General features: G+C 36.4%; 1 long non-coding RNA gene across 1 annotated transcript; it reads right to left on the bottom strand.

Moving 5' to 3' along the window:
- Positions 1-11,196: 11,196 nt before the first annotated feature.
- On the bottom strand, positions 11,197-13,526 carry LOC148763167 (uncharacterized). Its single transcript, XR_016026005.1, has 4 exons — positions 13,404-13,526; positions 12,671-12,750; positions 11,739-11,802; positions 11,197-11,334 (listed from the first exon to the last, which is right to left on the bottom strand). It is a non-coding gene; the product is annotated as an uncharacterized LOC148763167 (long non-coding RNA).
- Between the last annotated feature and the right edge of the window lie 2,896 nt (positions 13,527-16,422).

Genomic DNA, 16,422 nt, shown 5'->3' with positions numbered 1-16,422 from the left:
CTGAATGCATAATTGGGTTGTATGGATTGTTTTCAAAGGAACTATATTTGAACATTACGAATTTTGGGGTTTAAAGAAATATGGATTAATGTATAAGATTATATAATAGGCTTGCTTGGGCTTAGTGGGCTGAGCCCATTGGGCCCTTGCACCGGTCATGGCTCGGGAATTGGGATGTGACAGGTATATAAAATATTTTTCTTCCCTTCCCTTCACTTTACTTTCTTCTTTTCTCTCTCTATAACTGGATACTTTTCCTTCTCTCTAAAGCTTCAACTTACTTCCTCTTCTCTCTCTCAAACAACCGACCGATAGCCTCTAGGCTTCTCCTTACTTCCTTCGATTGAAATAATGAGAAAGAAAAGTTGTAAAACCCACCCAAAAGTCCCTAAGTTTATCCGAAAACAAAAAAAAACTCCTGCCTATTCTACTGCCACCTCGTTCCTATGCATTTCTTTTTTTTTTTTTGGTGTTTATCTTTGATTGTGGTTAGGGTATTTGGCTGCTAGACTAAAAGTTAGGATTTTTTTGGATTTTTGGCTCTAGGAATTTTAAGGTTTCAACATGTTTTTCAGAGATTTTTCTTAGGTTTTTTTTTTCATTTTTGGATCTCTCCCTTTGATTTGGGAAAAAGGCGGCTGTATAGCTGCCTTTCGATGCTGGGCATGCGGCCACCTATGCCATTCCCAGCATTGTAAGGCCTCTGTTGTCACTACCAAGAACTCCCCTCGAGCCCGTGACAACAGTCGCAGTGCCCCGATGGGCACTCATCTCCCGAAATGCCAACCGAAACCCTGCAAGGCTTAATATCAGTTTCTCATTTCCCCCGGTGAGTAACCGTTGCTAAATTTTATGTTCTAAAGGATTTTCAGCTATTTCCAACTTAAAACAGATAAAATAAAAATTTTTGTCTCACAGGGGTATTTTGGTCATTTTTCACTAAAAATTTTGAAACCAGTTAAAAATGTAGTAAACAAGTACCAATCGTATAATTCAATATTAAAAATAAGTTTAGGCATCTAAAACCTTTATTCAAAATGAAATTATAATTATTTGAATATAATAAGAAGATAAAACAAAATATTCAATAAAATATTTTATTTTCTTATAAACAGTAATTTTGGAGTTATGCATAAATACTTTTGTAACAGAAAAACAAAATAAATTCATCATATTGTAGCACAATAAACTATTAAATTTACAATAATCAAGTGGACCCACGATAACTAGTATTAAAGAAACTGTGAACCTACTGTGTGGAGGACGTTAATCCAATAGAAGCCCTTGATGGAATCAGCTATCTACAGCCTACTCTGAGCCTGAAATGGGTGAAAAGAAGGTTGGTGAGATTATAAAATCCCAATGAGTAAACAAACATCATTTAAATAAGCTAAAGCCGAGTAAAAGGAGACAATTAAAATATCCCATCACAATACGTATTTCATAATTTGAAAATTCATCCCAACCCATGCAAACAATTGAATTTCATTTAATTTCTCATTATGGCTTATGACTTCCATAAATATTTGGCCCATGCCATCAAATAGTAATCGATGACACCTTGATCAGAGGCGTACACTCAAGCCCACCAAGGCTATTAAAATTTCGTATACACTTAAAACATATTTTTAGTTTGAGAAAAACATAGCCGTTCCTTAGCGTTGGCTGAGTTCCCCTTCACGTGGTGGTTTGGCGTTAAGTGAACCATAAGCTTTACCTCAGGAGATACCCTACGTGCCTCTCCGTTCGAGGTAAGAATATAATGGGGTTTACCATGCCCCTCTAGAAGGCTGGTCCATAGAACCCCTACTACATTGATTAATTAATATATATAATCCACCATACAATAAAGTTCAATAAAATGATATGGCAATTATTGTAATTCACAGCCTTTCAAGGCTAAATACACATTTCATACATTTCAACACAAATACCAATTCAACCATTCATGCAAATACTATCATAGGCCATTAGATTCAAATCATAAATTTAATTCATAACAAGTGGTCTCCAATTACTCTATTTTTCAAAATCATCATTCAATTTTAAAACAATTTATAAAATCTTTTCATGTAGACACATTTTATTTGTAAAGCTCAAGATTTACCATTTAAACTCATTTTCATAAATTTCACCAAAACCGATTAAAAACATACTTTAGATAATAAAAATGATGGTAAGGTTACTCACAGTACTAGGAGTTCGATATACTCCTATTCTTGGTCTTCGGGCACAATCTCTTTACCCTTATTAGAGGGCTCACCACCTATGCATCATACGTGACACGAATTTCAATAATTTGTGTCAATTTATCATAAACTATTTTCGGCTCTCTAAATCTAAATGAATGCATGCGATGGGATGCAAAATGCCTGATTAATCACATAAATGTGATATTCGACCTAAGTCACACTATACTCGGTCTAATCGGCTAAAATCGCCAATTTAACTCCAAATCAATTCTTCTCACTTTCTACACTCCAATTATACCTAAATTACCTCAGTGATTGTGAATGAGATTCAATTTATCAATCCCGGATCAATAATCACACATGTTTACACATTAGGTAAAAATTCAGATTTTCACACCAAAATTTCCCATTTAATTTCTAGCCTCACCAAACATCAAATATCACCCAAATATCATGAAATATCATCAATTTCAACTACAATATCCTCCTAGAAAATTTGGCCAATAATGGTAATGGGGGAAAATGAATTCTTTTCTTGTTGTTTTGTTTCTAAATATGCTAAACTAACTAAAAACACTAACATAACTTAAAATCAAATCAATCTAACTTCATTCTCTCTCCATACCCATTTGGGCAACCATGAATTCACCATGAAAACATGAAATTTGACCATGAAAAATAAAAAAAAAATGCATGGGAAAGGTAGATCACAAGTCAAAATCAAGAAATTTTATCTTTGATTGCTTGATTCCTTGAAATCCACCAATTTTTCTTTAATTTCCCACCTAGGTTTCTTGTTTTTCCTTTCCTCTCTTTGTCTTACTATGGCCAGCCACATGAAAAGAAAATGGGATAAATATGGGCTGATTTTAATGGAAAATAATAAAATATTCTTACTTGACACGTGGCATGTTTTCATTGGTCCATTTTTAAAACTTTAAAAATTTTAATCCTTTTTATCTCCACCACACAATTAGTCAATGGTCAAAATGATGATAAGGGAAGACCATGTGCTGGACAAATGTCCTAGTGGCGGAAAATTATTGTTTTGCCCTTGGGGTGGCAAAATTACCATTTTACCCCTATGCTCTGAAAAATACCAAGAATAAATTTTTTTCACTTCTTAACCTCAAATCATACTCCAATACTCAAATCATACTCCAATAAGTCAAATGGGGCCATAAAAAGTCTTTTCTAAAAATTATCATTTTGTCCCCAGGTGGCGAATGACCATTTTGCCCTTAGATAGTGAAAATTTCGGTTTGACTCCAAATCATCATATTAAACCATTATGGGACTTTAATGTTCTTAATTTCATCTCAAATTCTCTATTTGATGTAGTTCAAGGCTTAAATCAACTTTGTTGTACCTCTAGGTACAATACCGACTTTTGTCGATTTTTCAAGACTCTCCTAGCATGCGAACATGCTATTCATCACATGTGTGTCCTGACAAATATTTTATAGAGTCGGGCTTGTCATCTTTTCCCCCACTTGGATCAACCATATGATCCTTCTTCATGACTAATTTCGACATCCGGCTAAATATTAATATTTTAATATTATTTCATTAATAAAATATTTTTTTATTCTAAAAATTTTATCTTGTCTCTTTGGTTCCCAAAGTTCCTTATTATGCCTCAATTCGTATCCAACCAACTTTATTTATCACTATATCAAAGTATGGGGCATTTCATTTGTCAAATGCGGATTTCTCATGTCTGGCAAGGCATTATTGTGTCGGCATGGTGCAAAAAGCACCTTACCGTATGCCCCAACTGGCCTCTTTTTTTCATTTTTATTTTTATTTTTTATTTTATTCATTTTGTGTTCTTTTGGTTTCCAGAAAGTTCTAAGTTTCATTTAGTTTTAATCCTTAATTATCAGTTTTAATCCTATTGTTTAGTTTGATCTATTTTGCTTCAATTTAATCATATTAAGTCTGTTTGTTAATAACAGGCTAAATCGTTGGGCCAAACTGTTAAGCCCAATGGTCACTTGGATTAAACCCAATGCCAAGTCAAACATTACTATGGCCTAAACAGCTTTATAAAACCAAGACCAAGTTGGAAATTTTAAAACACACTAGACTTTATGTAAAACCCGACCCTATAAATACATGTCATGACATACATGCACTGAGTAGCATGTTATTATGCTAGGAAAGCACCTAAGAAAAGACGAAACTCGATATCGTACCTAACGGTTCACTTGAGTTGATTTAACCTCGAACTAGTTCAAATAGGAATTGTAGGATGAAATTTAATATTTTATAGTCCAGGAATGACTAAAAATTAGTGTTCGAAGTTCGAGGGTTCATTTGGGGTAAAACTGGAAATTTTGATATTCAAGGCAAAAATCGTCATTTTGCCACCTAAGATAATAATTTGATCATGGAGTGAAATTTTTTTACCAAGATTAACTATTTGGAGTATAATTTAATGATAGGAAGTGAAAAAGTTTAATTCTGGTGATTTCTGGAGTGTAGGGGCAAAATCGTAATTTTGCCACCCACGGACAAAATTTGAGATTTTGAGAGAATTTAGATCAAATTTGACAAATTGGAGAATGGTATGAGTATAAGGGATGAAAAATATGTCTATGGGCAATTTTTCAATTTTTAGGGCAAAAATGTAATTTTTGACTTTTACGGGGGTGAAAGTGTAAATTTCAAAAATTACTCCACCGAGACTTTGGATGAGTCTGAGAATTTTATCTAAGCTATGAATATATGAGACAAGTGTATGGTGAAAATTTGGAAACAAATGGATGAAATTTTAAAAATGGGCCAATGGGAAAGTGACATGTGGCACTTTTTTAATGATATAATATTATTTTAATGAAAAATCAGCCCATTTAAACCCAAATTTTAAGTGCTGGCCGGCCATAAGGAAGAACAAGAAAGGAAATAGAGAGGAATGGAAGAAAAAAAGAAAAACCAAAGAGAAACAAGAAAATTCAAAGGGAAATTCACGATTTTCGACCGTTTATGCGTCTAACGATAAGATTTTTCGATTTTAGCTTGATTTCTACCTTTCCTATGCCTTTATTTCCATTTAGCATGCTTGAGGAGAGAGATCAAAAAGTGATATCAAGGTCTGGACGAAATTCTAGGGGAGAGAAATTGAAATTTTTAGGTTTTGATTTTTAGTTAAATTGATAGTTTTAGTTAGTTAAATGTGTTTAGAAATTAAATTGGGCAAGAAATCATTAAATTTTCACAATACCCACTCTTGGCTGGATGCTCAATGCTGTACAATGATGATGAATTGATTTTATTCTAAGGGAAATGAAGAGAAAATGATGAAAAACGATTAAACGTGATAGAAAAATAAAGTAAAAAATTAACCGAGTTAATGTCCCATTTTTGGCCGAATTTTCCAAGGACGGGAGTGAGTTGATTTTGTTGTTTTTAGAAGGTTATTGACTGATATTTAATGGTTAGAAATGTTGGAGAGAGAATGGGATGATTTAGAGCTAAAATGGAGCGCGTTAGCAATTTATCGGGCAAAGTGCCAAAAATAGGTTAATACCGCGTTTAAGCCGTTTTAGGCTATTGCATTTCATACCATGCATTAGTATAGGATTTAAGTTAATTATATAGTGATTTAGCATCAATGTGATGAATTGTGTAAATTTTTGTAATGTGTCCAGGAGGAGAGCCTTCCGGAAAAGGCAAAGAATTCGTACCCGACGAGTAGTGATCGGGGCGCTTAGAAAGCTTTTAGTTTGTACAAACGGTGAGTAAACTTATTATTATTGTAAATTATCTAGAGTTTATTTTTAAATGCCCTTTATGTATTTTATGAAATGAAAACGAGATTAAAACGGGATTTTTGATGTTTTAGGAATAAATGTGATAAATAAAAATATATTGTATTGATTATGAAATTGAGTAATTGGAGGCTGCAAATTGACTTGAAAAATATATATTTTCCTAGGAATGGCTTATGAGAAATGAGTATATGTGGCTATATTTTGTGAGTGCATTTGGGAAATTTATGTAAGTTGATTTTACTATGCAGGCTGGATAAATAAATAAAAGCCACGTTATACTGTCGAAATTTTATTAAAATTGGTGGGTTAGTCACTGCAGTGACGGGTTTCCGTGGACTGCCTATTAGAAGGGCACGGTAAATCTAGTTATATAGTTACTCCGGTTGAAGAGGCGAGGAGGGTAACTCCTGAGGTAGTATTAGAGCTCACTTCACGTCGAACCCCCACGTGAATGTGTAACTCAGCCAACGCCAAGGAACGGCTGGTTTTTAAAAATAAAAATGTGTTTCACGTGTGAATATTTTAACACCCTTGGCGGACTCGGTTAGATGCCTCGGCCAAGGTATCCCCGAGGATTAGTTTTGGCTTGAGCCTTGTTTTAATAACAAACATAAGCCTTAACAACTGTTTTGGTAAATTACAAATATTTTATGGTTTAAGAAATAAATTGAAAACATTATGAAATGGGTTGAAATTTGTTGTTTAAACTTGCCTCCATTTTACTCGCCTTTAGATATTTATGATAATGTCTGTTTACTCATTGGGATTTTATAATCTCACCACCCTCCTTTCCACCCATTTCAGGTTCAGTATAGACAGTAGATAGCTGATCTCATCGAGGACTACCATTGGATCTGCATTTTCCAAACCGTAGGTTCACAGTCCTCTTTACTTTTGTTTATTCGGGGGCCCTCTTGTTATTGTAAATTAAATTAAATATTTTGGCTTACTGTATTTCAGTATGTATAAATTTATTTAGCTTTTACGCTATAAAAATTATTCACGTATAACTCTATAAATATTATTTTATAAGAAAATAGAATATTTTTCTTAATATTTCTTTTATTTTTTTATTATATTCAAATAACCGTAATTTCGTTTTAAATGAAGATTTTAGACTTTTAAACTCATTTTGAATATGAATTATGTGTTTTGTACTTGTATATTACGTTTTAGCCAGTATCGAAATTTTTGAAAAAAAAATGACCAAAATACCCCTGTGTGGCGAAAATTTTATTTTGATTGTTTTTGATCTAAAATAGTGTATATTCTCTAAAAACTAGATATTTAACAACGATTGCTCACAGGAAAGGAAAGAAACTGATATGTAAGCCTTACGGGGTTCCGGTTGGCATTCCGGATAATGAGTGTCAATCAGGGACGTTGCGGCGATTGTCATGGGCCTGAGGGAGGTTCCGGGTCGTGACAATTCTATTGGTATCAAAGCTTTTGGTTTCAAAGATAAGAGCTTTTGGTTTTAAAGTGGTTTTAAAAATTTACAATATCAGTGTGGCCCCGAATTAAGTTAAGTTAGGTTGAATAGAATGCATGCATTTTCATATAGAGCCTAAGGTGCCCTAAGCTTGCTCGTTTTCTCTTATAGATTATTATGCCTCCTCGACGCGGACACCCACCTCTCACTAGATCGGTTGGGAAGGGAAAAGGTCGTTCCCAACGTCGTCAGCTAGATGCAGTAGGGGAAGAATCGGCTGCGTCTACCATTCGGGCAGCACCTACTGCTGAGCAGGCCGATAGTCCTCCACATCCTCCACCTCCTCCGCCACCTACGGGTATTACCACCATGCCTACTAAGGCAGCATAGGCATTGGCAGCTTTCTTTACCGCAATGGCTGGTGGAGCTCCGACTGATCAAGTTCCACCTATAGTACCACCAGTTACTTCTTTAGTTCCACCACCGGTACAAGATGTATCCATTTCCAAGAAGCTAAAGGAGGCTAGACAGCTTGGTTGTGTGTCTTTCACGGGTGAGTTGGATGCCACTGTGGCAAAGGACTGGATTAATCAGGTTTCAGAGACTCTCTCTGATATGAGATTAGATGACGACATGAAACTAATCGTGGCTACGAGATTATTAGAGAAGAGGGCTCGTACTTGGTGGAATTCAGTGAAGTCCCGTTCCACTACTCCTCAAACGTGGCCCTATTTTCTCAGGGAATTTGATGGTCAGTATTTCACTTATTTTCATCAAAAAGAAAAGAAGAGAGAATTTTTGAGTTTGAAACAGGGGAATCTAACTGTAGAGGAGTACGAGACTCGTTTTAACGAGTTAATGTTATATGTGCCGGATCTAGTGAAATCTGAGTAGGATCAGGCCAGTTATTTCGAGGAAGGGCTCCGTAATGAGATTAGAGAGCAGATGACAGTGACTGGTAGGGAGCCGCATAAGGAGGTGGTATAGATGGCTTTACGAGCTGAGAAGCTCGCGACTGAGAATAGGAGGATTCAAACAGAGTTTGCAAAAAGGAGGAATCCCGGTATGTCTTCTAGTCAGCCAGTAAAAAGAGGCAAAGACTCAGCGATTTCAAGGAGTACTACTTCTGTTTCCTTGACATCTCCTCGACCTCCATTTCCACCATCACAACAGAGACCTTCGAGGTTTAGCAGATCTGCTATGACTGGTTCTGGGAAGAGTTTCGGAGGTTCTAACAGATGCAGAAATTGTGGGAATTATCATAGTGGGCTATGTAGAGAGCCAACAAGATGTTTCCAATGTGGACAGAGGGATCATATTAGGAGTAATTGCCCACGGTTAGGACGAGCCACGGTAGTTGCATCATCTTCACCAGCTCGCACTGATATACAGAGGAGAGATTCTTCTGGGTTACCACCGAGACAGGGAGTGGCCATACGGTCTGGTGTGGAGAGTAATACCGCGGCACATCCACCTTCGAGACCACAGACTCGTACCTCGACAAGAGTTTTCGTTGTGACGGAAGATGAGGCACAGGTCCGACCTGGAGCAGTGACAGGTACTATGTATTTATTTGATAAAGATGCTTATGTTTTGATAGATTCTGGCTCAGATAGGTCTTATGTGAGCACCACATTTGCATCAATTGCTGATAGAAACCTGTCACCATTAGAGGAAAAAATTGTAATTCACACCCCTTTAGGAGAAAAGCTAGTTAGAAATAGTTGTTATAGAGACTGTGGGGTAAGGGTAGGCGAGGAAGAATTTAGGGGTGACTTAATTCCTCTAGAGATCCTGGATTTTGATCTAATATTGGGTATGGACTGGTTAACTGCACATCGGGCGAACGTGGATTGTTTCCGAAAGGAAATTGTTCTCCGAATTCAGAGGGAGCAGAGATTGTGTTTGTAGGGAAACGCCGAGTATTACCGTCTTGTGTAATCTCGGCCATCAAAGCTTCGAAATTAGTGCAGAAAGGGTATCCGACTTATTTGGCATACGTAATTGATACTTCAAAGGGGGAACCTAAGTTAGAGGATGTCCCGATAGTAAGTGAGTTTCCTGATGTATTTTCTGATGATTTACCGGGACTGCCTCCTGATCGAGAGCTTGAGTTCCCTATTGATTTACTTCCGGGTACCGCACCTATTTCTATCCCTCCATATAGAATGGCTCCGGCAGAGTTGAAGGAGTTGAAAGTACAATTGCAAGAGTTGGTGGACAAGGGTTTTATACGCCCTAGTATATCTCCGTGGGGAGCACCGATTTTCTTTGTGAAAAAGAAAGACGGTACACTTCGGTTATGTATCGATTACCAACAGCTTAACAGAATGACCATTAAGAACAAGTATCCGTTACCGAGGATTGATGATCTTTTCGATCAATTACAGGGAGCTACAGTGTTTTCCAAGGTTGATCTAAGGTCTGGGTATCATCAGTTGAGGATTAATGAACAGGATGTACCCAAGACAGCGTTCAGGACTCGGTACGGTCATTATGAGTTCTTGGTCATGCCTTTCGGGTTAACTAACGCACCGGCAGCTTTTATGGATCTCATGAATAGGGTGTTCCACCCTTACTTGGACAAGTTTGTTATTGTGTTCATTGATGACATACTGGTTTACTCGAGAGATAATGATGAGCACGCTGCCCACTTGCGTATAGTATTACAAACTTTGAGGGAAAGACAGTTGTATGCAAAGTTTTCGAAGTGTGAGTTTTGGTTATAGGAAGTGGTATTCTTGGGACACGTAGTATCGAGAACTGGAATATATGTTGATCCTAAGAAAGTAGAGGCAATTTTACAATGGGAGCAACCTAAGACAGTGACGGAGATTCGTAGTTTCCTCGGATTAGCCGATTATTATCGGAGGTTTGTTCAGGGGTTTTCCTTAATAGCAGCTCTTTTTGACCTGTCTAACTTGTAAGAGAGTTAAGTTTGTGTGGGATGAAGTTTGTGAGAATCGATTTCAGGAGCTAAAGAACCGGTTAACATCCGCTCCCGTTTTAACACTTCTTGTTAATGGTAAGGGATTTGTAGTATATAGTGATGCCTCAAAGTTGGGGTTGGGGTGCGTATTGATGCAGGATGGAAAAGTTGTGGCTTATGCTTCTAGACAGCTAAAGAGGCATGAAGCAAATTACCCTACCCATGATTTAGAGTTAGCAGCAGTGGTGTTTGCTTTAAAAATCTGGAGGCATTACTTGTATGGTGAGCATTGTTGGATATTTACGGATCATAAGAGTTTAAAATATTTGCTCACCCAAAAGGAGCTTAATTTGAGGCAAAGACGATGGTTGGAGTTGATAAAAGATTATGACTTGGTGATAGACTATCTTCCGGGAAAGGCAAACGTTGTAGCTGATGCCTTAAGTCGTAAGTCTTCATCGTCTTTAGCAGCACTTCAGAGTTGTTATTTTCCAGCATTAATAGAGATGAAATCTCTTGGGGTCCAGTAGAGAAATGGTGATGATGGATCCTTATTGGCAAACTTCATTGTGCGACCTTCGTTACTTAATCAGATCAAGGACATTCAGAGGTTTGATGATGAGTTAAGAAAAGAAATTCAAAAACTGACCGATGGGGGAGTCAGTGAGTTCAGATTTGGAGAGGATAACGTCTTGATGTTTAGAGATCGAGTTTGTGTTCCTGAGGGAAACCAGTTGAGACAAGCGATCATGGAAGAAGCCCATTCATCTGCCTATGCATTACATCCCGGAAGCACCAAGATGTATAGGACTATCAAGGAGAATTATTGGTGGCCGGGTATGAAGCGAGACGTAGCAGAATTTGTCACGACCCGGAACTCCCATCGAGCCAGTGACAACCGCCGCGACGTCCCGATAAGCACTCATTACCCCGAATGCCGATCGAAACCCCGCAAGGCTTAGCATCAACTTCCGCATCTCCCCGGTGAGCGACAATTAGATAAATCTCGCATTTCAAGAAAACATAAGTTGGTTCCAACTCAAAATAATAAAATATTATTTCTAGCTCACAGGGGCATTTTCGTCAATTTTTTTTTTTTAATTTTGAAATCCGAAAAATGTAATATGTAAGTGGAAACACATATTTCATGATTTAAATTAAATTTTGAAGTCTACAACATTCATTTAAAGTAAAATTATAGCTATTTGAATATAATAAAAACATTAAATAAAATATTCTATTTTCTTAAAACACAATATTTTCAAAGTCTTCCTAAAATAACTTTTGTAGCGTAAAAGTAAAATAAATTTAGTTATATAGTAATAAAGATAATTAAAGTATGAAATTTCGTTTACAGTGACACGTGGGCCCCTAACTAACCAAGAAAATGTAGAGCTACGAACCCTTACTTCCTATGATGCAACTTCGAGATTAATTCTCGTCTTAATCAACTATCAACAAACTGTCCTGAGCCTGAAAAATGGATAGGAAGAGGGGTGAGATTAAATAATCCCAGTGAGTAAACAATTACCATCAAAAGCATCTAAAGCCGAGTAGATGGAGACAATATAAAAACGTTATATCTCAATAATGTTCATAACACAAAATTCATTTCAATCTATACCACATAATTTCTTTTCATCAAAATTTCCCCGACTTATGAATTTTTTTAAACTTGGCCCCTGCCAATATCATTCTCGCGGGTACCTTCGTCAAGGTATCCCACTGAGACCGCCAAGGCTATTCAATGACCCATACCCATAAACATGTTTTCACATCTGACACACAGCCGTTCCTTGGCGTTGGCTGAGTCTCACTCTCACGTGGTGGCCCGAACGTGAGGTGCACTCAAATCATACCTCAGGAGATACTTCACCCAACATCTCCCCCTGGAGGTAAGTATATAATTGAGTTACCGTGCCCCTCTCATAGGCAGTCCACGGAAACCCCCACCACTGCAGTGACCGTTTAATATACCACCAGACCCATAAAAATTTCAGTAGCATAATATGGCGAATAAAATGTAATCCAGTCTACCGAGACCAATCCAAAACTGTTCATATATTTCATGCCAACCAAAAAAAATTTAGCCATTATGCTACCATAGTGTCATAAGCCACAATTTCAATAACATATAAAATCATAAATTTCAACACAGTCTCCATATACTCAATTTTCCCAAAACAATATTTGATTTCAAAACCAGTATAAATCTCATTTTTATTAAAAAAACATTTTAATTGGAAAACATAATATTTTATAATTTAAATTCACCATTCAATAAAAGCATCAAACAAGTATAATTACTCTAGATATTTAAGACGATAAATTGTCCACTCACAGTTCTAGGAGTCGATGTACTCCTAATCCCAGTCTTCAAGCACAATTTTGGTACTTTTACCAGTGTAATTTGCTCACCACCTATCCACAATGTACAATACATAATTCACCACATTAATGCTTGACCATTATAAAATCAATTCAGGCTCGGTATATATATGCATGATATGACATGCAACTTATCCGACTACCGCTTAAATGCGGTGCCGACCTAATTCGGCCTATTACCCGATTAAATTACTAACGCGTCCAATTTAATCTCAAATTAATTTTTTTCAGTTTCTATACCTCAATTGCACCCAAATTGACTTAAAGTCCCTCGGTGTGGTGCAAATTATCAGTCCTTATAGCAAATTACGAAAATACCCCTAATGGGTAAAAATTCATATTTTTGCTCCAAAAATTTCCATTATTTTTCTAGACTCATAATTCATCATTATTCATCATAATTTCTCAAATAAACATCAAGATCATCAGCCAATATTCCCCTAGAAAATTCAGCCAATAATGGTAATGGAGGAAAATAAATTCTTTTCTTGTTGTTTTGTTCCTAAATATGCTAAACTAACACTAAACACTAACATAGCTCAAAATCAAATTTATCTAACAACTTTCTCTCTCTAAACCCATATGACCAGAATTCAAATCATCCTCAAATCACATGATTCAACCATGAAAAATGATGGAAAAAGCATGGGAAAGGTAAAGCACAAGACAAATTTAAGAAATGTTACCTTTTTTCACTTGATTTTTGAATTTCCACCTATTTTCCCTTTAAATTTCCTAGCTAGGGTTTTATTTTCTCCTTTCTCTCTCTTGTTTCTTGCTTGGCCGAATGTTGAAGAAGAAGAATGGGTGGGCTGATTTTTTTATGCCTTTTTTATTGTTTAATGAAATAATATTATTTTATTCATATTTTAAATATTTTATTAATTCATTTTTTTTTTCTAGTCATCCATTTGTCCTACTTTTTCCACCATGCATTCCCTTTGACTTATCCAAGTCTTAAGTGAAATTTCCAGATTTTTCCAAAGTTTTGGTGAAGTAATTTTTGATATTTACACTTTTGCCCCCGTAAAAATCAAAAATTACATTTTTGCCCCAAAAACTGAAAAATTGTCCATAGACATATTTTTTATCCCTTATACTCATATCATTCCCCAATTTGTCAAATGTGATCTAAATTCTCTCAAAATCTCAAATTTTATCCGCAGATGGAAAAATTACAATTTTACCCTTATATAGTGAAAATTTCAATTTGACTCCGAATTGATCCTCGAACTCCTAATTACCATTTTGAGTCATCCCTGAACTGTGAAACTCTTAATTTCACCTTAAAATTCCTATTTGAACTAGTTCGAGGCTTAATCGACTTAATGATACCATTAGAGGCAATATCGTCTTTTAACGATTTCTCGAACTTCCTAAATATACAAACATTCTATCGAGCATGTGAATGATATTATAATTATTTTACAAAGCAGGGTTTGACAGAATTCGCAGCAAAGTGTCTCGTATGTCAGGAAGTTAAGGCGGAGCATCAGAGGCCAGCAGGTACACTTCAGTCTTTACCTGTTCCCGAGTGGAAATGGGAGCATGTAACTATGGATTTTGTTTTGCGATTGCCGCGGACACAGAGGGGAAAGGATGCGATTTGGGTGATCGTAGATCGGTTGACTAAGTCCGCTCACTTTTTAGCTGTCCATAGTACATACTCTATTGAAAAGCTGGCTCAGCTCTATATAAATGAGATTGTGAGGCTACATGGAGTTCCCGTTTCTATAGTGTCAGACCGAGATCCTCGATTCACTTCTCGATTCTGGCCAAAATTTCAAGAAGCTCTCGGAACCAAATTGAAATTTAGCACTGCTTTTCACCCACAGACGGATGGTCAGTCAGAGAGGACTATCCAGACCTTGGAGGATATGTTACGGGCTTGTGTCATTGACTTTATTGGGAGTTGGGACAGACATTTGCCATTGGTGGAGTTCGCGTATAATAACAGTTTTCAGTCTAGTATTGGGATGGCACCATACGAGGCTTTGTATGGAAGGAAGTGCCGAACTCCGCTCTGTTGGGATGAAGTAGGTGAAAGGAAGTTAGTGAGTGTGGAATTGATCGAGCTAACTAATGACAAGATCAAGGTTATACGAGAGAGGCTAAAGGTAGCCCAGGATAGGCAGAAGAGCTATGCAGATAAACGGAGAAAAGACTTGGAGTTTGAGATCGATGATAAAGTTTTTCTTAAGGTTTCTCCTTGGAAAGGTAATAATTTGAATACTTTGAAGTATTAAATCTTATTGATTATACTATCATGATAAATTATGGTGTTTTATTGGATAATGAAAGGTGTGATTCGATTTGCGAAGAGGGGAAAGCTCAACTCGAGATATATTGGACCATTCCGAATCATTGAAAGGATTGGATCAGTGGCTTATCAGTTAGAATTACCTCCGGAGTTAGATCGGATCCACAACGTTTTCCATGTCTCCATGCTTAAGAAATATGTACCAGATCCCTCTCACGTCCTCGAAGCACCTCCGATCGAGTTGCATGACGATTTGAAGTTCGAGGTACAACCTGTGAGTATCTTGGATCGAAAGGATCGAGTACTGAGAAACAAGAGTATTTCAATGGTCAAAGTGTTGTGGAAAAATGCTCGAATGGAGGAAATGACATGGGAAGTAGAGCATCAGATGAGGAACCAATACCCGCATCTATTTGTCGAATCTGGTAAGTGAAATTTTGAGGTCAAAATTTTATTTTAAGGGGGGTAGAATTGTAAAACCCGACCCTATAAATACATGTCATGACATACATGCACTGAGTAGCATGTTATTATGCTAGGAAAGCACCTAAGAAAAGACGAAACCCGATATCGTACCTAACGGTTCACTTGAGTTGATTTAACCTCGAACTAGTTCAAATAGAAATTGTAGGATCAAATTTAATATTTTATAGTCAAGGAATGACTAAAAATTATTGTTCGGAGTTCGAGGGTTCATTTGGGGTAAAATTGGAAATTTTGATATTCAAGGGCAAAATCGTCATTTTGCCACCTAAGATAATAATTTGATCATGGAGTGAAATTTTTTTACCAAGATTAACTATTTGGAGTATAATTTAATGATAGGAAGTGAAAAAGTTTAATTCTGGTGATTTCTGGAGTGTAGGGGCAAAATCGTAATTTTACCACCCACGGACAAAATTTGAGATTTTGAGAGAATTTAGATCAAATTTGACAAATTGGAGAATGGTATGAGTATAAGGGATGAAAAATATGTCTATGGGCAATTTTTCAATTTTTGGGGCAAAAATGTAATTTTTGACTTTTACGGGGGTAAAAGTGTAAATTTCAAAAATTACTCCACCGAGACTTTGGATGAGTCTGAGAATTTTATCTAAGCTATGAATATATGAGACAAGTGTATGGTGAAAATTTGGAAACAAATGGATGAAATTTTAAAAATGGGCCAATGGGAAAGTGACATGTGGCATTTTTTAATGATATAATATTATTTTAATGAAAAATCAGCCCATTTAAACCCAAATTTTAAGTGCTGGCCGGCCATAAGGAAGAACAAGAGAGGAAATACAGAGGAATGGAAGAAAAAAAGAAAAACCAAAGAGAAACAAGAAAATTCAAAGGAAAATTCACGGTTTTCGACCGTTTACGCTTCTAACGGTAAGATTTTTTGATTTTAGCTTGATTTCTACCTTTCCTATGCCTTTATTTCCATTTAGCATGCTTGA

This window comes from Theobroma cacao, chromosome 4 (genome assembly GCF_053813885.1).
Source record: "Theobroma cacao isolate CCN51 chromosome 4, ASM5381388v1, whole genome shotgun sequence".
NCBI lineage: Eukaryota > Viridiplantae > Streptophyta > Magnoliopsida > Malvales > Malvaceae > Theobroma > Theobroma cacao.
Note: the sequence above shows the minus strand (reverse complement) of the source record. Positions and strands in the feature narration are given on the sequence as shown.